Source organism: Hemicordylus capensis, chromosome 2 (assembly GCF_027244095.1).
Source record: "Hemicordylus capensis ecotype Gifberg chromosome 2, rHemCap1.1.pri, whole genome shotgun sequence".
NCBI lineage: Eukaryota > Metazoa > Chordata > Lepidosauria > Squamata > Cordylidae > Hemicordylus > Hemicordylus capensis.
In genome coordinates, this window is record NC_069658.1 from 153,856,751 (window position 1) to 153,879,116 (window position 22,366).

A 22,366-nucleotide genomic window follows, 5' to 3' on the forward strand; every position below is an offset into this window, starting at 1 on the left:
TGCCAAGACTGTCCTAACTGGAACTGGAGGTGCATTTCTCCTTTGAAGGCATTGTTAGCGATCTGGCCTCTAGCCATCAGATCCTGCACCTCTGCACTAGTTCCAGGGAAAGCTTTCACCGCTAACTCTCTGAGGGCAATGCCAAGTGCTTGCAATGATTCTGCAGGGCCTTTCTTATAATGAAGGAAAAACTGCTCCGTCCCAATCTGCATACCCACTAGGTCCCAGAGAAGTTCTTAATGCTTTCATCACTTGCATATAATATGTCGTATGTCTCTGCTGAGCCCACAATACTCTCTCCTGGCCTTTCCCATAAGTAACAGACTCAGGTGCTTTAAGTTAAGGCAGGGACTCTCAAACTTAGGTCTCCAGGGCATTTTCCGGATGAGATTTGCAACGCTTAAAGTGTTGCAAAGTGTAATGGAATGAGGCAGCAGTTTGAAACCGCAAGCGCAGCGATTCTCAGGCAGTATGATATGCAATGTGACAAGGTTTTGCCCGTCCATACTGCCCATCACTGCAGCAGTTTTTCCAGGCAGGGAGCTTCCATATTCCACCTCTGGAACACATCCACTGGCCCCTCATCCTCCCCAATTTCGGGCCAAAGGGGTTGCAGAGGGAGAAGGGGATTACTGATATGATGGAACTTAAAGAATAAATAAATCTCAGTGCACTTGTGAAAATCCGCCAGTAGGGGGATGCACTGTTCCAAAACAATTCCTTTTGTCATAGCCGGCTTGTGCAAGGCAAGCAGGGGTTTTAAAAAAAGATTAATCCAATGGTGGTGGAGGAGGGAAGAGGCGGAGGGTAGGGAAGTGCTCCTCCAGTGAGGATGAGAAATCTGAAGACGCGGTGGGGGGGCGAGGGAGTGGGCTGCCCAGGAGAAGGTCTGGTCTCTGTGCCCCGCCCCCCACACAAGCAAGAGCAGTGGCTCTTCTCGGACTAGCAGTCCTGGGCTTTCCCTAACCTGGGCTGTCTCCACCGCCACCACTTCCAGTCCCCGTATGTGCAGGGCTGGCAGAGGGGCTCCAGAAAAGCAGCGGATTTGCAAGGGGGAGGAGGGGCCGCCCAAAAGTGCCACTCCTTTGGCAGGGAAAGGGGTGGAAGGGAGCCTCTTGCCCACCACCCCCATCAAAAGCAGTGTGTGCCCCCTCCCTTCCCCAACCATAAAATAAAATAAAATAAAATAAAATAAAATAACTGTCCACACTGCAAAATGCTGCAAGCATAAATAACGTGACAAGCCTCCCTACAACGGAAAAATACAGCTACTTTCCTGCAAAACATTTGCCACGTTATAGGGCAATTACGAAACAATTAAATCTGAAACAGGGCATGGGAAATATGAACTGTACCCTGCTGACAACATAACGACACTGATGTCGTGACACGGGCAAAATGGAGGGGCACTTTGTAAACACGTAGCGAAGCTGTTACCGCGCATAATCTGGAAAATGACCGGATGTTGGTGGACTACAATCCCATCATCCTCAGTCACAATGACCAGCATGATGGGTGCTGTAGTCCAACCACACGTGGGGACCCAGGTTTGAGAGCCCCTGACTTCAGGCTTTCATCCCAACCATTTAACTCACCTGCTGTTCTATGCTCCTCTGACCAAACACCCTTCTTTTTCTCCACTGCATGGCATAGGATTAAATAGTTGATTAAATGTATACCTCTTCATTCATTTTGTATTCTGTATAACAACCATTAATTTATACTGTCCTTCCTAATGGTGCAGCGGGGAAATGCTTGACTAACAAGCAGAAGGTTGCCGGTTCAAATCCCCGCTGGTACTATATTGGGCAGCAGTGATATAGGAAGCTGCCGAAAGGCATCATCTCACACTGCGCAGGAGATGACAATGGTAAACCCCCCCTGTATTCTACCAAAAGAAAACCACAGGGCTCTGGGGGTGCCAGGAGTCAAAATTGACTTGACAGCACCCTTTACGTTTACCTTCTAGACCAGTGCAGGGGCGTAACGATAATAGGGCAAGGGGAGACAGTTGTCTGGGGGCTCACTGCCTTGGGGGGCCCCCCAGAGGCAAGTCACATGACTGACTCCCCCAGCCACACACCTGCCGAGGCTTCCTTCAGTTGTATTCATCCTCCGAAATTGATGAGGGTGTTAAGACCTGGAGCTACCAGAACAGCATGTCTTTCTCTAGTAATATCCTATCTGCCACATTGTTACCGTTGCCCCAGATCCCACTCTGCCCCACGGCAGCCAATCTGTGACGGGCCCTGGGGGTGCCAGCAGTCAGTGGGATCTACCAAATGAGGCCAGAGAACCTAACTTAATGGGCAAGAGCAAGAAGCCGGTTCAAGGTAAATCAAACATCAGTAGCCCTAAAGACACATTTCAAAGAGAGCAAACAGTGACCATTGCACTAGGTAATACTTCCCACCCAACAGATCCCGATCTCCAGAGGTGTCCCTCCCCACAGAGCCCCCTCACCGCTCCCGTCATCATTGCCTGGCCCTCAGCACTGCTCTCTGCCTTCAGGATCTGTCGCAGCAGGACCGTCTTCTTAGGAAAGTCTCCGTCCTTCCAGCCTTGGTCTCTCCTCCTACTCCTCCTCCTCCTCCTCCTCCTCCTCCTCCCCCCCCCCGGGCTCTTCCTTCCCCCTCTTCTCTCTTCCAACTTCTCACTCACCAGCAGCTCCAGCAAGAGTTCTACTGGACGACTGGCCTGGTTACCTAGGCGACCTCCCTCCCTCCCTGCCCACCTGGTTACCTAGGCGACCTCCCTCCCTCCCTGCCCACCTGGTTACCTAGGCGACCTCCCTCCCTCCCTCCCTGCCCACCTGGTTACCTAGGCGACCTCCCTCCCTCCCTCCCTCCCTCCCTCCCTGCCCACCTGGTTACCTAGGCGACCTCCCTCCCTCCCTCCCTGCCCACCTGGTTACCTAGGCGACCTCCCTCCCTCCCACCCCCACCCCACGGCCTCCTCTTAGACATTGCCTGTGATGGCGTTTTTCACACTCGGTGCTACAGAATCACCCTGGGCAATCCGTGGCAACTCCACGGTGGAGCCTTAATGCCTTCTTTTGCAAAAGTGCGTCCCCCAAATTTGGAAAGGGTCCACCGCTCTCCCCCCTGCTGCTCCATACAAGAGACGCCCTTTTGCTGAGTTAGGAAGACGTAACTCTCATAGTAGCGCCTGGAGGGGAGGTGACTCACCACCACAGACCAGCACCCCTCTCGCCAGACTCCTCAGACCCTTCCTGCCACCAGCTGTCCCCCTAAATGGCTTGGGGGAAAGGCTGCTTGCTGGCTTCGGCCTGGTCACAGGCAGGGACAAGGTGCAGGGCCCAGCCGCCACCAGAGGCACTCCACTGGTTCTGCTTCAGCCTAGAGTCTGCCTCTCCCTGCACTCTAGAGTGATGTCTCTGTGATGCTGGGTCCTTGCTAGGCCTTGTTTCTGGGTCCCCATTTGTGTCATATCACGTTACCTGCAAAAAGGAAGCAAACCAGGAATTCAGAAGACACCTGGCCATGCCCTCTTTCCTAGGAATATCAGTTATGCGACACATTGGAATATACCCATTTGAGCAATGTCAATGTATTCACCTCTAATTTTGTTATTTCCGATTTCCAAGTTAACATGTACACACGTTGGCTAACTCCACACAAACTGCTTCGTATGAAATTGCCACCCTTTGTTCACTCTTTTTCCAGACAGTAGCATTGCAGCCTTTTGCATTCCAAGGTGTTCTGTGTTTTCCTCTTCTTTTTGTCCAGACATGATTTGTGGTGATTTTTCAAATTTTTCATTGCAATTGCTGCTCTGTTGCACCTAAATGCCATTGGATGGTGGCTTTCAGATGCAAACCACTGTTTTTATTCTGCTGCCAGATATCTGCAGAAAACCACTCAAGAGGTACTGGGTGGAAGCAACCACAATCAAGAGAGAAATTGACCTATCAGAGGCAACATTTGATCCATTGCAGCTTGGTTTATCACTCAAAGCAAATCTGTGAAGAAAGAGACATTCTGGAGTAACTCCCATCAGAACGTGGGGATTTCCTGCTAGAAAACAGTCCTGATCCAGAGCCCAGTTCCCCCCACAGTGTTACTGTTGAAATTAGCAGCAGCAGCAGGTGCTGCAGGGTGCTATAGAGAGCCACAACGGAAGCACAGTCTCTGCCCTGAAGAGGTCCACAGGAGAAACATTTGGAAAGAAAGAAGGAGGGGGAAATAAGGGGGAAGAGGACAGAGGCACTCTTCCCCCTGGACTTCTGGGTAGAAGCCCAGGGACTCCACACCCCCTGGGGGCCCCCCCCAAATCCTCCTTAGTCTGTCCCAGGGGATGTGGTTGCCTTGCAGACAGCCCACACTGTGCCAGGTGGCCAAGCATGACCTCCGCTTTAGAGACAGAGAGGAAGTGGGGAAAGAAATATGTAAGATGGGAATATATTAAATTGCATGTTGAAATGATTCTGCTAATGCATATTTGCATAAACATTGATTGGATTGATTGATTGATTAAGTGCAGTCAAGTCGTTTTCGACTCTTAGCGACCACATAGATAATCTACAGGATGATCTGTCTTCAACTTGACCTTTAAGGTCTCTCAGTGGTGCATTCATTGCTGTTGTACTCAAGTCCATCCACCTTGCTGCTTGTCATCCTCTTCTTCTCTTTCCTTCAACTTTTCCCAGCATTATGGACTTCTCAAGGGAGCTAGATCTTCACATAATGTGTCCAAAGTATGATAGTTTTACATAAACCTGTTTTATATTATTACATTCTTGTGAGTTCCGTTGCTGCTTCTTTATTTTATACATTTATATCCCGCTCTTCCTCTGAGGAGCTCAGAGCAGTCTACATGGTTATATTTTTGTCCTCACAACAACCCTGTGAGGGAGACTAGGCGGAGAGATACATGATTGGCCCACAGAGTCACCCAGTGTGTTTTATGGGTGAATGGGAATTCGAACTCGGGTCTTCCCAGTCCTAATCCAACACAATAACCACTACGCAATGCTGTTTGTACCCTCATGAACCCACATGTTAAAAATACTGCGTGTGTCACAGTGTGTGTGTGTGCGTGCAGGGGGATGATGTTTAACTTGCAGTGGGTGGGGGTGGGGTGGGTCTCCAAAGGCCTTTATATCCAGGCTACAAAGTTACCTAGATGCACCTCTGGGGAAGGATAGGTGTTCACTTACATTTGCTCATGCTCAGTTTTAGTAGAAGGTAAAGATCAGCGTGCCAAAGGCTTCACAGAAAAGCTAGGTGCTCCTCGGAATATCCCAGGAAATGTGTGGCTGAAGCCATTTGAGCACACATTGCCTGCATTCCAAGCAGGGTCAGCTCTTCCGATGAAGCAAGAGATGCGTTGAATCGGGCACAGCTTGCTGGAAGCTGCAGAGCGCCACCCACTGGGCTGGGAAGGTGCCGCTGCCGATGGAACTTGAACAAAAGCAACAACAGTCTCAGAGTGTGCTGTGCCCTCAGCCTGAGCCCGGAACCCCTCCTGTGTGTCTCGGGGTGGGGGGCTCCTGCCTGTCTCTTTCAGGGCATGGAATCTGCATACAAGTGGATTGCAATTTGCAAAGACAGACAGACTAGCTGAGCTGGGGGTGGACTCGGCTTCCCTTTGTTCTGCTCAGTCTGAGTCAACAAGTCATCAAGTCAAAACAAAGGGACTCTCTTTGTTTTGCAAAGAGACTCTCAAACAAACTAGACCAGAGCCAGTAGAAAGAGGCTCTCCTCCTCCCCTTGCTTGCTCTCTGGGCTAGACTCTCTGTACATGCACATAGTCACTCCTCACCTCATGGGTGAGGCTCTTCAGATCAGAGTGAGGAGAAAGGAGACATGGGGAGCAAGACCACAGGCACAGTCTCATTTCAAAGAGGAAGCATCCTTTAGCATTCCTATTTCAAAAACTGTAAGCAAAAATGGAGGGGTGCAAATGGGGGATGTTTTGTGAAATGGGGAGATACCGGGCATGGAATCACTCTGTGTCTGTGATTCTGGAGATGGCAGACTACTGAATGCAAAACATGCAGTGCCTGTAGAATCCAGGGCAAAAATGCAAAAATGCAGTATGTTTTAGTTGCTTAATGCAGTATAATGTTCAATTTAATTTCCATTTCACACCATTGCCATCTCCTGAGCAGTATGAGATGATCCCTTTCAGCATCTTCCATGTAGCATATGTATCAATGTGGTGTAGTGGTTAGAGTGCTGGACTAGGACTGGGGAGACCCGGGTTCAAATCCCCTTTCAGCCATGAAACTAGCTGGGTGACTCTGGGCCAGTCACTTCTCTCTCATCCTAACCTACTTCACAGGGTTGTTGTGAAAGAGAAACTTAACACCGCTCTGGGCTCCTTGGAGGAAGAGCGGGATATAAATGTAATAATAATCTGTAAGGGACAGAGGAGCCATGAGATTTCATAACCCCATGAGAAATGAAGCTGTTCTTCTATCTGCCATAAATAATATAGCTTGAGGGGCAGATACTTTTCTCTTCACAGCTATCCTGGAGACCTTACTTCTTGTAAAGTCAGAGCCAGAGGTGAGGGGCGGGAGGTGAGATATAATGTTTTTGTGTGCCACACTGTGCATGGCGCATTATTTGCATGTAGGAACATAGGAAGATAGGAAGCTGCCATATACTGAGTCAGACCATTGGTCTATCTAGCTCGGTATCGTCTTCACAGTTTGGCAGCAGCTTCTCCAAGGTTGCAGGCAGGAATCTCTCTCAGCCCTATCTTTGGAGAAGCCAGGGAGGGAACTTGAAACCTTCTGCTTTTCCCAGAGCAGCTTCATCCCCTGAGGGGAATCTCTTCCAGTGCTCACACATCAAGTGTCCCATTCATATGCAACCAGGGCGGAGCCTGCTTAGCTAAAGGGACAAGTCATGCTTGCCAGCACAAGACCAGCTCTCCTTCTGTTGTATCAGTTTGAATCTGTAACTGACATTTCCATCAGTTCCCCCTAATTGTCCTTTCAAGTGGCAATCACAGAAGCTGATGACAAAGGTGTGCTATCCCTTTAAATGCCACAGGCCTTGGACGGTTCTAAGCCAGGCCTGCCTTCTGACAACTGGGATGGATTCTTCAGCCTTGAATTTTTCAAACAGGCTTGGCTGCTGTTCCCTGATGGCTTGCTTGAATTCTTGCAGTCCTCAATTCCCTCCGTCTTTATGTTATGTTATGTTATTTATTTATTTATTTGTCAGACTTATACACCGCTCTATAAACTATGCAGAGATCAGGGAGGTTCACAATATGATAAACAATGAAAACAAATGAACAATGAAAATCAAACTCTTAAAACTGGGTAGCCATTCCCCAGGTCATCAGTATCTAGCCAGCAATGACTCTCTTCCCTGGTAAACTGACTTCCTGAAAGGGAACAGGCACCTGAGCTCTCTGCCTGCCCTTCCTCCTTCAGCTCTGACTCCACCTTCAGCCTTCTTCCTAAGACTTCCGTCCCATGCAGTATCTTCCACCCAATCTGCCTGAAACCCCCATCACAGGCCCTTAAGTGTGTCTGCGTGTGTGTGTGAGAAAGAGAGTGGTGTGCACACACTGCCTTGATAGTGCTGCCCAGAAGAAAACTCTTTCTGCTCACTGATGGTAAGAATTAGAGGGAACGCTGGTGGGAGGGCAGAAACTGGTGCGGAGAGAGAAAATAAAACAGTGCTATTGTAGGACTGAAGGGAAGATTATCAAGTGACTTATAGAGTGAATTAAGATGCCATCCATTTCAGTTTCTAACTATCCTGAAGGAACTGGGCTACACTGGAACACATCTATCCAAACTATTTCATTAGCATAGAATGGTGCTTTCTTAATAGTTACAAGTGTGGGATGGAAAAGGCCTTTTCAGAAAGCTGCTTTGTAATTGCTTTGTAGAAAGTGTGTTTGCAAGTCAGTGCCTCTGTGGGATGGGAAAGTACAGACCAAAAGGAAGTGTTCAGTCCGCTATCTGCCCAGAGCAGAATAAGTGGGGGTTTGCAGCAGCAGGGAGAGCTAGGCTCCCCTGAATAGTAACTGTATTGTTCTAGGAATTTGAAGGCTTCTTCTATTAATTAATTCTCTCTCTGCTGTGAAACAGAAACTTAGAGCGCAAAGTCCAGCCTCTATGCAAGCATATGTACGAATGTAATGAACTGATTGCTTCTTTGGGGCTGAATGTTGATGCCCAGCTATGTAGTTATGCCAAAGTATAAAAACTTGTGACCCAGGCAGCTGGGCACGTCTCTCCGGTTTTCCCGTTAGGTACTGGGAGCGTCACCAGCGCTGGTTTTCAATAAACGGTGATTTTGCTTCCTTCCATCATCCTTGTTCGTCTGCTTTGTGGTAACTGGGGGCCTCCCAGGTAACATAAACTGGTGCCGTTAATTCTCGGATGGTAAGCTGGTGATTTGCCTGCCCATCGGTGGCTACTTGGGGGTCCCTTTCTCACGTCGTGGGAGAGCAACCCTTCGGCGCCACTTCTCCCATTGTAAGAAGGAAGGTCTTGACCCCCGGCGGCGTGAGACCCAGACTCCCAAGCCCACCGAAGACGGGCGCGGAACGAGGCACACCAACGCAAGGGGTCCGGACAGGTGAAGTACTGGGAGTCCCGGGACGGGTAGGAGACCAAGGGAATAGCCCAGCCTAGGTCAAGGGCCGCTGCAGGCAGAGGGCACTGCCTAAAAGCAGGACAGGCTCTGGGAGGAGTTGGTGTGAATATGTGCCGTTTGAAAGTTTGGTGAGTGCAGAGGGGGACCCCAAAGGGGGAAACCCACCCCGAGTGTGGCCCTGCACTGGCAGAGGCGGGACTCCTGAGTACGTTTTCTCTCCCGGCGACGGGGGAGAGTGGAAACTGGAGGTGCGAAGTGTGAATTTGTCTGTCTAAAATTCTTTTGTGCCTCACTGCATGGATCCCTTACCCGCAGTCCGTCCGCCCCCCCCCCCCCGAACTCTCTGTTTGTTTAGAGTGTAAGAGAGCACGCCTCTGGGAAAACAATGGGAGGGGAAGGGTCGATGCAGAAGAGCTTCAAGCCAGGCTTGGGGGGGCTCTGAGGGACTTCAGGCTACAGAGTCCCGAGAGCCAGAGGCCCAAGCCTGCCAGGACCGTGTGAAGCACTTGGGGTTCCGTATCCCCAAGGCCAGTGGGAATTAGGAACACGGTAGGAAGGAGGCAGTTTGCTCTCTCCCCCAACTCAGAAATCAGGAAGGCAGGATCATTTTGATCCTGGCCCACTGAAGATGTTAGGAATCCAGAAGGCGTGGAACATAGGTACCAGGTTGGTCCCTGAGACCAAATGCCTTTCCCCATGGCTCGGGAGCTGTTGCAAGCAACAGGCAACCCTCTGAGTAGCCATGAGGGCAGAGGCCCAGGCAAGCAGGCTGGGACCATTTGCTCAGCAGAGATGGAGGTAAATCTCAAAAGGAGAAGTGCAAGTTGCAGGAGATTGGCACAGATTCACTTGGAAAGATGTAGAGAGGTAGAGATGTTTCAGGAGGTTTATTTGGTGCATGTGATGTAAAGGCTGGTTAATTGTTGAAAGGCAGATGGAAAGGGGCTGGAAAAGTGTGAAGTACTGAAGGTTTGGCATGTTGTTTGGAGTTGCTTGTTGTGAAGCCAGGAAGGAAATGTTTGGGTGGTTGTAGGACAAGGAGGGACAAACAGAAGGTGGAGAAGCAGGGTTGTAGGAGAGCAGAGAAGGAAAGCAGCAGAAAGGGGAGAGGAGATAGAAAGGAAGTGGAAGGCGTGGTGGGACGGGAAACTGGAGGCCACCAAAGTCCTGATAGCGCAGGACGAAGCCGGGAGCCTTCCAGTAGGCTTGGGCAGAGAATGCCCAAGGAAAGGCTCATGGCCAGAGACAAAAGGTTAACTTTTGGCGGCCACCACTTCAGAAGGCATGGGTAAGTTGAGCAGGAGAAGGAACAGGTCAGGATATAGAGGAGGGTCACAGGGAAGGGAAGGAGTGCCCCACGAGAAACCGGGAACTCCTGCCTGGGAGGCCGGTGGTCACAACACAAGTCTGGCAGAAGGATGCCACAGGGACAGGTGTTGGAAGACCACCATCACAGGGGCCCCCGAGAGGCAGGAGCCAGGAGACTTTGTCAGCCTGGCCTCCCCAAGGAGGGCGAGGACAAACCGGTTACCATCAGCACAGGGGGCCAGAAGATGAGACACAGTAAGGAGATCTTCTGCCTGCCCAAGGTTGTTTGGTGTACCCAGCAAGTGGCTATTATGCACTGCAGGGGCTACCAAAGGGGGGATGGCAGGAAGGCACAAGGCAACAGGAGGGCTGACCAGGCAGCCCAACGAGTGGCTGAGGGTCTGCAAGCAGATCCAGCCCGACAGGGGATCCTGTTGTTCAAACCCCCAGATCTCTGGGACTCACAGCACCCAGAACACCCAGAGGATGAAACCAGGATGGCTGAGTCATCAGCCAGGGACCGGGGCTGGTTCCTTTCAGCCAGACAGCAGGCAGGCAATGCCCAGAGGGTTGGGACACGCTTTGGTAGAACACTACCATCAGTCCACCCACAGGGGAAGAAATGGCCCCGCAAGGCTACTGCAGGAATCCCTACATGTCTACAACGTGTCTGCTTAGGGAAAAAGCTTGTGCACGTTACGTGACATGTGCCAGGAAGGAGCCCATTGTGCTCCTTGGGGCTCAGGTAGTAGAGGCAGCCCTAATTGAGTATATCCAAATTGACTTCACTGATTTTCCCGGGCAGAGACAGTTCACCAAGTCCCTGCACCTGCTCACACCAACACGGGGTGTTGACAAAAGGGAAGTTTTCAACGGAATGAAAAGAATGTTGATTTATAGACCATTTTGCTAGTGACTGTGTTTTCTTGGGGTTTCTTTGTTCCGCTTGACTGGTTAACTTGCTCATGGGTGAAGCCCTAAACAGACTTAAATGTTATATCACAGTTTATTTTGTTTAAATGCAGTTTGAAATATGTAGCTGTTCATTTTGTTGTGTTTTTAAAATGATATTTAAAATGTGAACTTCCCTGTTTTCCATCAAAAATGTTTGTTTAAATGTTAACTGTGACTGATGCTAATTTCAGGGGAGCTGTGGGTGTGTATATGTGTGTACGTTTCTATGGGTGCCCAGAGATGCTTCGGTGAAGATTCTGTTCCTGAGAACTTTCTTTCTGTTCAGTTCTGTTTCTATTAGGCTTTGTGTGAAATGCCACATTTTGTTAAAATGCAGAGGGTATTCTGCCTTTCTGCCTATTTGTTTTGCTGATGGGTGTGTGTTTTGGTCATATATGTGAGAGTGTTTTGGTGATTTGCTATATAGAGGCTGGGTTGTATATATATGCTGAAGAAAGGGCGAGTTCTGTCCACTCCATTCTCCCAAATGTCTGATTGTGTGTGTCCTTGCCATTCAGATGCCATTGTTTTTGCCAAATGTGATTTTATACTGAAGTATTGGCTTATGGTGATTTCCTTATTACAAACTTGTAATACTTTCTTGAGCTAAAGAGAGCTTGGAGAAAAGCTTTGTATTAATGTATACTTTTAATTTTCTTTATATTTTCTGTATGGCCTATGGCTGTAATGAAATTGCTTGACTAAAAAGAGGGGGCTCTTAGATTCCTCTAACTCTGTTTCAGTTGTTTTTGTATAGACTGTACATGGAAAAGTGTTCCCAACATGGAGTTGGGCAAATGCTAAATTATGACTGGAGTGTAGTCTCCTCACTCCCAATATTGGGTGAAAAGGAAGATCTCTGAACAGCAACTTGTCATTGTGGGTAAGAAGGAAAAGAGATTTTAAGTCAGATAGTCAAATGCAGTTATTGTTTTATATTTTTGTAATATGGATGAAATATTTCTGCTAATAGATTTTGATGTAAACTAAGAGTATTATCAATGGGTCTGAGGCTTAAAATTTATAAATTTGTCCCACCGCCAGCCCTGCTTTGCTTTCACAGGGAACTTTAGGACTCCAGATTATTTATACCAAGTAGCAGAGAGTTCCAAAGGACCAGTTTGCATTTTACTTGGAAAACCTCCCAGCTTTAAAAGGGATCAAGTTTTTGTAACCCACACCCTGTTTTCACAGCTCCTGATTAGAGATTTGATAATAAATTGTGTTTATCACAGGCTTCACTCTTCTGCAAGACTATGGACAATCTCTGATAACATTTTTTTTAATTAAAGAAGCCTGTTTGTTTCATGAGACTTTAAACCTCGCAAAAGAGATTTTCAACAAGGTATAGTATTTTTGTTTGGGGCAAGGACTATTTCTTTTATAGGTTTTTCTGAGGCTATTGTTGCCCTACCAAGCTTGCTAGTGATGAGGCTGAAGACGGAGAGCTGGAACACTACCTACACGTGGCTTAGATGGGGGCAGTGAAAATCCCAAAGGCCAGATGTCACTGACGAATCATGAAGTCAGATACACTGGGTGGAGATTGATTGCCCTGACAGAAGTCTGTAAGTATGTAGGCAGCCAACGTAGTGGTTAGAGTGCTGGACTAGGACCAGGGAGACCTGAGTCTGAAGCCTCATTCGACCACACTGCTGGGTGACACTGGGCCAGCTATTTAAACGGCCTGGCCTGCTTCGAAGGATTGTTGTGAAAAGAAAAAAACTTATGTAGTACACGCTCTGGACTTTTCGGGAGAACAGCTGGATATTCGAGCACTGGAGTTTATGTTGTGGCCTCTCGAGTGATAAGACTGTTTGACCTGTCAGATATTAATGCCTTTATAGTCACAAACCCACAAGGGGGTATGGATGTGAACATTATTATTTTCTCTTTTTGATTTTCATGGTTTTTGCCTCCTGCTCAGGATTGCTCATCAGGTGAAGTAAGTGAGGACATTATCCCCTATTTTGGACTTTGGGGGGAGAAAAGAGGGCAAGCAGGAAAACAAAAACATAAATTGGAAAGAAAATGCCAAAAGATCAAATTGAAAATAGCCTCAGGTTTATTTATTGTATTGGGCTACTCAGGAACTCAGTTTCAGCATGTTGTCCCTACCCAGGGGAGGGAAATTGGTAATACATGCATCTGTCTTTTATTTCTAGCATCAGCAGGATTGCCTTGAACTGTCTCTCCCGAGAGGGATGTCTTTCTGTTACAGACCAAAGCAGTGGTCAAGTGAGAGAGAGAGGAGCTTTCAGAAGAACCGGCAGTGTGACAGACCGGGCTAACTATCATCAGCAACAGCTGCTTCCTGAAGGGGGTTCACCATTTGCATTCCCAGTCCAGGCCAATGATGACGGAACATCCATCGGCTGCCCTGTCTTGTGTTCGAGGAAAAGGCCGTGATACAGGTTTCTTGTTCCTGATCCTCCTGCATCCCAGAGTGCTATAGTTAAAGACTTGATGCCAAATATCTGAAGAAGGCCTGAAGGCTAACAGGCCAGCCAGATATTATACGACATTATTCCACATTGCCCATGAGGGGGGAGCCAAGGCTCTCAAGCACATGGACATCCGAGCTTGTCTATGAACACTAGCCAAACAAGCCGTGCTTGCCTAGCCAAAACGAACACTCAGCTCCGCACAGCAGTGTACCAAAATCGGCTAGCACTTGACTATGTGCTAGCAATGGAGGGTGGTGTGTGTGGAAAATTCAACCTGTCTAATTGTTGTATCCAGATCAATGACCAAGGGAAGGCCATAGAGGAAATCACTGATCGGATGCGCAAAATAGCTCATGTTCCAGTCCAGAACTGGGAAGGCCTGGCCACGCCCGATTGGTTTGAAAATTGGTTTGAGTACTTTGGAGGTTTGAAAACCATGGCGGGAGGAGTTCTGATATTGCTTTTTGGTTATTTATTGATACCTTGTTTATTACCCCTGTTTATCTCTTTGGGACAAAAGGCCGTTGAGAGAATAGTAAGAAAAGAAACTGCCCCCCATATAATGGCTATGGATACAAGGTTCCACAAGAAGAGAAGCCATAAAATGGCTTCTAAGGGGGGAGATGTGGGATGGAAAAGGCCTTTTCAGAAAGCTGCTTTGTAATTGCTTTGTAGAAAGTGTGTTTGCAAGTCAGTGCCTCTGTGGGATGGGAAAGTACAGACCAAAAGGAAGTGTTGAGTCCGCTATCTGCCCAGAGCAGAATAAGTGGGGGTTTGCAGCAGCGGGGAGAGATAGGCTCCCCTGAATAGTAACTGTATTGTTCTAGGAATGTGGAGGCTTCTTCTATTAATTAATTATCTCTCTGCTGTGAAATAGAAACTTAGAGCGCAAAGTCCAGCCTCTATGCAAGCATATGTACGAATGTAATGAACTGATTGCTTCTTTGGGGCTGAATGTTGATGCCCAGCTATGTAGTTATGCCAAAGTATAAAAACTTGTGAGCCAGGCAGCTGGGCACGTCTCTCAGGTTTTACCGTTAGGTACTGGGAGCGTCACCAGCGCTGGTTTTCAATAAACGGTGATTTTGCTTCCTTCAATCATCCTTGTTCATCTGCTTTGTGGTAACTGGGGGCCTCCCAGGTAACACAAGTGATACTTCATTGGAAGTATTAATAGTAACCTATAAGTAACAGAGCCAGCGTGGTGTAGTGGTTAGAGTGCTGGACTAGGACTGGGGAGAGCCGAGTTCAAATCCCCATTCAGACATGATACTAGCTGGGTGACTCTGGGCCAGTCACTTCTCTCTCAGCCTAGCCTACTTCACAGGGTTGTTGTGAAAGAGAAACTCAAGTGTTGTCTTTTTAACGAAAGGTGGTATATAAATGCAAAAATAAATAAATAAATAAATAAAAAGTGTGTAGTACACCGCTCTGGGCTCCTTGGAGGAAGAGCGGGATACAAAATGTTAATAATAATGATAATAATAATAACAACAACAGAAAACAGAGTTTAGATATCAATAGTTAACAGGAAAAAAATTAATTATTAAATGAAACAAAAAAGGGCTGTGAAAGCCACCCATTCTGCTGAAAACCTGGCGCCCTCCCCACATATGTTCCCCCGCCCTCTCAGTGCCCCCAGTCCGGCCCTGGTCCCTCCGCTCCAACCCGATCATCACGCCCTGCTGCTGGCGCCGCTGTTACTGTGCATCACGTGGACCTGCCTGGCGCCTGCGTGCAGCATCCCAACCATCTCCCGCTGGCGCCTCCTTCCTCTTCCCGCGCTCCAGATGCTGTGCTTGCTGTGACTCCCCTCTGAGCTTGTTGCGGGCATTTGGGGGGGGGGGAGGTTTAAACAACAAGCAGCAGCAACCAACCAAGCCAATTCTCTTGCTTTCCTGCGTGCGGGTCCGGCCGTTCCCCTTTCCCTGCTCTTGAGGGAGGACGGAACTGCCTGAGCAGATGATACCAGACAGGGTGAAAAGCTGTGGAGGAGCTGCTCCCTGGAAGGAGTGGGAAACAGGTTCCCCTTTCCCTGCTCTTGAGGGAGGAGCTGCCTGCCTCAGCCTATTATCTCAGCGTTAACAATGAGCAGTCTGACATTGACTCAACTAAGTTTCCTTCAGCTGAGGTTGAAACCTTAGTATCATGATCCCAACCTGATCCATTTGTTTGTTTTCCTGGCTGTCCATGGAGTCCTCCAAAGTCTTCTCCAGCACCAAAGTTCAAAAGTGTCGATGCTTTTGCTATCTGGCTTCTTCAAAGTCCATATATATTATATGCCTAATTATATTAGATACAGTGTTATGTACATAATTACATGAAATCTTTGTGTATTAAATTTTGAATACAGACTAATTGTATTTCGAATTTTTATTTTTCACGATAACTAAGGGCGCTCAACAGAATGTTGCATCTGGGCGCCAGATCCCCTAGAGCCGGCCCTGCTTAGAGGTCTGTGTGTCAACATCCTCTGTCTCTCTCTCTCTCCTTTGCTTCGTCAGAGTATTACAGCAGAAATTCTCTTCCTGCCTTAATCAACAGAAAGCGGCTCTTCTGCAAAGCAACATCAAACCTATTAATGGTTTATTGAATTTCTATACTGCCTGATATAGAAATCTCTGGGCAGTGTTGCTGGGAATTGTTTGCTGGAATTTAGTTGCTGGGCATTGTTTAAGTACACCTAATGCTTCCTATCCCTTCTTTTCATCCCTCTAGTGGGTGACCCTATGGCAAGGTATACCTGTCTGCTGTCTGGGTGCTGAATTCCCAAGACGCCTGCTTCTTGACCTTCAATTCACCTCCCAGTTAGGTTTACCAACTCTTCATCCAACCAGGGGCGCACCTAGGTGCCCATTTTGGTGCCCAGGCCTGAAGGGCTTCAGAGGGGGACGCCCGCTGCCACGAGGCACACACTCCCTGCCACAAGCCCCCTGCTGCCACGAGGCCCCCCTTGGACATTTCCAGTGCAAACCTAGGTGTCCTACTGTCACCGCTGCCTGCAAACGCTACTGTCCTGGCCGCCGCGCCACTCCTTGCCCTTTTCGCCACCTTTTTGCAGCCACCATGTGCATGGCCGGTGAGGGTGGGGGTGATCCAAGCCGGCCTCCCTCCATGGTGGTGGTGGCGATGGGCGGAGCAGCCGCTGGGCCTGTCATCCAGGGGCTTGTGATGATCTACTCCCACTGTGCAGGTGCGCTGGAGTGCCTCGCAGTTCTCAAGGGCTGCTGGGCTGCTCCGCCCACCACCACGGAGGGGAGGCCTGCTAGATCAACCCCACACCCCCGGCCACGCACATGGCAGCTAAAATTATGAAAAACACTGGAGGTTCAGCGCAGCCGGACAGCGGCAGGGTGGGCACGCGGTGGTGGCTGGAGGCCTCGCTGACATTTTCCCCAAGGTCCGGGGGTAAGAGCGCCTCTGCATCCAACTGCCAATAGCAAGATATCTCCACAACCTGCTTCTCTGCACTAAGGAACAGCTTAGGTGAGAAGAAAGATGTATATTTTCAAATACTCAGCCAAGGCAGCATGTGGCAAATGTAATTATTTATTTAATAAATTAACATTTGCTATAGAACAACAACTTCTTCTTCTTCTTCTTCTTCTTCTTCTTCTTCTTCTCAAAGAAATAAAAGGTGGTTTTGATTGCAATGAGTTCAAAATAAAGTAGCTCAGCTCTGTCAACAATGGCTGTTCTGCTGCCTCTTTTTTTCTGACTGAAACATCCTCCATTTGGTTGTTCGGAGAAGTGCCTTTTCTTATCATTGCTTGTAAAGAAAATTGGCCTGACACTCTTTCTGTCTTACAAGCAGTTTGATGGTTCTATGACTGAAGTCCAGAATTTCTTTGATCATCTGCTTCTCGATGGACAGCATCGCCAAGCCATTAAGTCTTTGCCCCCAGATCCCCAAAGGAAGACAGGACACACGTGTATGGATGAAAACTAGGGCCACTTTATTAACTATAAACTATGCAGAGATCAGCAACAGGTATAACTATAACCTCCCTAAACTAGAGTGTGGGCAACTCCAATCCCCTTTTCGGGTAGGCACAGCCTCCTAGCGAGGGCTGAGCTCCTCTCACTGTTGGGCAAAGCAGCCAGGCTTGGCAGATGCCATATGAAACCTCAGCATAGCCCCACCAAGCCACACAGTTTACTGTGTCAAGGAGGTAGCCACCAGGGTCACCACCACTGTTCCCTCCAACATGGATCCCCAGATGTTGTGGACTACAACTCCCATAATCCCCAAGCAAAAGCCATTGTAGCTTGGGATTCTGGGAGTTGTAGTCAACATCTGGGAATCCCTGTTAGAGGAAACACTGGTCACCACCCCTCCAGCCCCAAAGCTTTGAGTGGGTCAGCTGAACAGTGCCCTAAAAGTGGTTCCTTCGCTAGGTGACCAGATTTGGCTTTTTGAAAGCCAAATTCTGGCTTACGGCTCATTTGACCCATGAGTATACCCCTTAGGCTCTGGCCACCTCAGACACCCCTGGGCCACAAAACCCTGAAAGGTTGTTCCATGAAACCATCTCTACCTGAAAGGTGCCTATGGCTGAGCACCAATCGAGGTCTTAACCTCCAAAGCCCACACTCACCTGCCAAAGTGACCACTTAACCTGCAACCAGACTCCCACCCCTAAAAAGGGGGTTATTCCCTTTAAAACACAGTCAGTGAGGAGTAGGCGAAAAAATCTCCACACAAAGCCAATCAGGTGAAGACCAAAAATTCCTACTCGGCCCATAAGCGACCAGCTAATCTCTCACTGAACTAGGGAGGGTGGGCGGGAGCCGCAAAGCCTGCAAAGTTCGGAGGAGGGAAGCATGTGTGCCGCATAAGTAGCAGCAGCGCCACACTGACCCCATTGGCCATCCCATGCATGTAGCCACTTCTCACAGAGGACGGCTACATGGGAGCCATGTCCTCCTGGTCAGGGCTGATTTGGCTTGATCTTGGACTGGACCACCTTTCCTGAAGGCCTGTTTGTTTCGCGATCAAACCATCGAACCAGCCTGGTTGTCAGGCTGGTTCAGAGAACCATCCTGATGGCAATTGCCTCTGCTTACCTTATCCAGCTGGGATTCACCACCTAAAACAAAGACACAGAAACACACAAACAAGAAATGTAGAGGAACACATTGATTAGCACTAGGAAGACCTGATGGCAAAATTGCCTCTGCTTAACTTACCCAGCTCGGATTTGTCACCTAAAAGAAACACACACAACACAAAACAACAACAAGGAATGAAAAGGAACACATTGCATAGCACTGGGAAGACCTGATGGCAATTGCCTCTGCTTACCTTATCCAGCTGGGATTCACCACCTAAAAACAAACACACACAAACACACACACAAGGAATGTAAAGGAACACATTGATTAGCAATAGAAAGACAGGATGGCAAAATTGCCTCTGCTTACCTTACCCATCTGGGATTTGCCACCTAAAAGAAACAAGCACACTCACACACAAATGAGGAATGAAAAGGAACACATTGCATAGCACTAGGAAGACCAGATGGTAAAATTGCCTCTGCTTACCTTACGCAGCTGAGATTTGCCAACTAAAAGAAACAAATACACAAATGAGGAATGTAGAGGACTACATTGCATAGCCCGGGAAAGTGTTGGAGATGGACTACCAGTGCATCAACTTTTTGCACCAACTATCCTTATGACCACTAGGGGCATTGGGGGTAGAGATAGTGAGTAAGGGTCTCCCTAACCATTCTATCGGTCTCTACTCTATGACCCCTGATATGACTCTTCAGGTATTTCCTGTTGAGAGTCAGAAAGAATCCCTTCTTTTCCTCTTAGAGAGCAGATGGAAAAATCTCTCTCTCTCCCGCACCTATTCATTATGTTGTTCTATAGATTACGGTTAGGTCTTTCTTATCCAAAGGTGTACTTCACCAATAAATACTTTGTATTTATTCTACAAGACTCTCCATGTGACTTCTCTAAATGGCTGCAACAACTAAACTCTGCAACTACTCTGTAACTGGAATGGGTAGCTTCTTTAGTGCTCTGCTAATTAACTGGGGGATAAAAATTACAACCCCCCAAGAGAAAGAGCCGCTGGCAAGATCGCCTCTGCTCAGAGGTGCACCTAGGTAATTTTGGAGCCTGGACCTAAAAGCCTTTGGAGCCCCCACCCATCCCCAATGCAAATTAAACATTTTTTAACACATACGTTCTTGAGGGCACAAACCACACCACCCAGGACTGACTAAAGATTATTTGGGAGCCCCCAAGGAGTATGGACACCAGGGGCTGCATCCCCAAAATCCAGGAGTAAAAGCGCCTCTGCCTCTGCTTACCTTACTCAGCTCAGATATGCCACCTAAAAGAAATGCACACACGCACAAACACACAAATGAGGAATGAAATGGGGCTGGAATGAAATGCGGAATGAAATGAGGAATGAAAAGGGGCATCAAGGAAAGGGCAGGTTTCCTACCTGTAACCGTAGTTCTTCGTGTGGTCTTCTGTGCGTTCACACTTGGGTTATGCGCCTGCGCAGAGACACGTTCTGGAACCTTCCAAAGCTTCACCCCCAAAAAGGAAAAAAGAGCGGGAAGACCCACTCCCTTTGTAGGTTGAACCACACACTACCTCAGTCAAGGAGACCGCCGCTCAACAAAAGAGACCAGCTGCTGTGGGGAAGTAGGGCGGGAGTGTGAATGCACAGAAGACCACACGAAGAACTACGGTTACAAGTAGGAAACCTGCCCTTCTTCTTCGTGGTCTCTGTGCATCACACTTGAGATCATAGTGAGCTAGCTTACCTGGCTGGTGGGAGCAGCCTAATGAGAGACTGAGTGAAGTACTGCCGTCCCCAAACATGCCTGATCTCTGGAACGAACATCCAGCGCATAGTGTTGTATGAAGGTAGACGTTTTAGCCCAGCTAGCTGCCCTGCAAATCTCCTCCAATGCAATTCCCCGCCAAAAGGCTTCCGATGACGCCACTGCCCTCATGGAATGGGCCCGAATAGGGCCCGGCAATTGCTTCTTAGCCAGCTGGTAGGCTAGACGTACAGTCTCTGCTACCCAAGATGAAACTCGCTGCGTTGATATAGGCATGCCCATAGATGAGCCTGAAAAGCTGACAAAGAGTCTCTCTGTCCTTCTGAAGGGTCTTGTCCAATCTACATAGAAGGCAAGAGCCCTCCGAACATCCAAAGAGTGGTAGGCCCTTTCTTTCTCTGAGCGTGGATCAGGGAAGAAAACGGGCAGCCTTAGTTCCTGCGCCAGATGGAACTCCGACACTTCAATGACAGGAGCTTCAAAGAACAAGTCGCCATGGGTTCGAAAGGTGGCGACAATAACCGTGAAAGAACTAATTGAAGGTCCCATATGGGCAACAAACGTGGATGAGTTGGGAACAAATTTAATAACCCTTTCAAAAAACTTCTTAACCACCAGGTCAACAAACAGACCCAAATAAGTGTGGTAGGAAGCAATAGCGGCCAAATGCACCCTGATGGATGCCTGTGCCAGTCCAGACTCTCTCAGAGCCAGAAGATATTCCAGGATAGTCTGGACCGGAACCTGATCAGGGGCTAGACCAGACTTCGCGACAAAATCAGAAAACTTCTTCCACTGGACAGGATAGCAGCGTCATGTAGATGGCTTCCGTGCTGCTTCCAGGACTTTAAGTACAGAGTCTGAGATGGAGGGGAGCGTCAGATCCTCCAAGCCGTCAGATGGAGGGATTCTACGTTCAGATGGATCCTGCGGGCCCCCTCCAATGTCAACAGTTCCAGGTATACCAGCAGGTGCACAAAGGTGTGGTTGGCCAATTGCAGGAGGGAAGTGAACCAGGGTTGCCGCGGCCACCAAGGCGCCACCTGAAACGCATCTGCTCTGTCCCTTTTCAGTTTCTCAAGTACCCTTGGAATTAAAGGGAACGGCGGGAATGCGTACACAAAGTCTCTTCCCCAGTGGTGAAGGAACGCATCACCCAGGGATCGTCAGCCTTTCCCACCCCTGCTGCAATATTGGACGCACTTCCTGTTGCTCTCCGAGTCCCCCAGCGATGGAACAAGCCTTTCAACACATTCCTCTCTAGAGACCACTCATGAGAGTTTCCCGTCTGACGGCTGAAGGCATTCGCCAGGGTGTTCGAGACTCCTTCTATGTGCTCCGCTGTTGGCCAGATACCTCTGCGTGTGCACCACACCCAGATCTCAAGTAGCAGAAACAATAACTTGCAAGAGACCATCCCACCTTGACGGTTTAGGTATGAGCGGGCTGTGGTATTGTCTGTCAAGATGAGTACAGACTGTCCCCAGATCCAGTGGCGGAAGGCCTTTAGTGCTAGGAGGATGGCCATTAACTCCAGGTAGTTTCTGTGTTGGTACTTGAGATGGTGAGGCCAAAGGTCGGCCACTGTGAATTTCCCAAAGTGCGCTCCCCATCCAGATGTGGAAGCGTTAGTTGTTATTGACAATCTCGGAGGAGGGCGCTGGAAAGGGACACACACACCTGTCAGAGGTGCGGACTTCGTCCACCATTGTACCTATGCCAGTACGCTCCACGGGGCCCACATCTCTGTCGGGGCCATGAAGGTGGGGATTGAAGTTGTCCAGGAACCACATTTGTAGAGGCCTCATGTGAAAGCGTGCAAGTGGCAGAACAGCCGTAGATGAAGCCATGTGCCCAAGTATCTTCTGCACCACCCTGGCCCTGTGACACCTCTTGTGGCAGAAACGCAGGGCTGCCTCTCTGATGCTCAGCACCCTGTGAGGGCCAAGGTATGCACTGCTCTCTCTGGAATCCAACAGTGTGCTGAGGAACTCCACACGTTGCAGTGGTCAGAATTTCGAATTCGTGAAGTTGACCTCTAGACCCAGGGACCGAAGCAGCTGAAAGGTGAGCAGCTGAAAGGTTCTTTGAGGCCTTTGCGGGAGTTTGCTTCCAATAACCAATGGTCGATGAACGGGAAGACCATCACCCCTTGCAGCCGGAGGTGTGCCGCTACCACCGCCATACATTACGTAAAGACTCGAGGTGCAGAGGCCAAACCAAACGGGAGTACCTTGTACTGGTAGGTATGCCA

At 48.7% G+C, this 22,366-nt stretch overlaps 1 long non-coding RNA gene across 1 annotated transcript; it reads right to left on the minus strand.

Moving 5' to 3' along the window:
* Positions 1–17,233: 17,233 nt before the first annotated feature.
* On the minus strand, positions 17,234–20,494 carry LOC128344325 (uncharacterized). Its single transcript, XR_008315791.1, has 3 exons — positions 18,845–20,494; positions 18,606–18,628; positions 17,234–18,390 (listed from the first exon to the last, which is right to left on the minus strand). It is a non-coding gene; the product is annotated as an uncharacterized LOC128344325 (long non-coding RNA).
* Between the last annotated feature and the right edge of the window lie 1,872 nt (positions 20,495–22,366).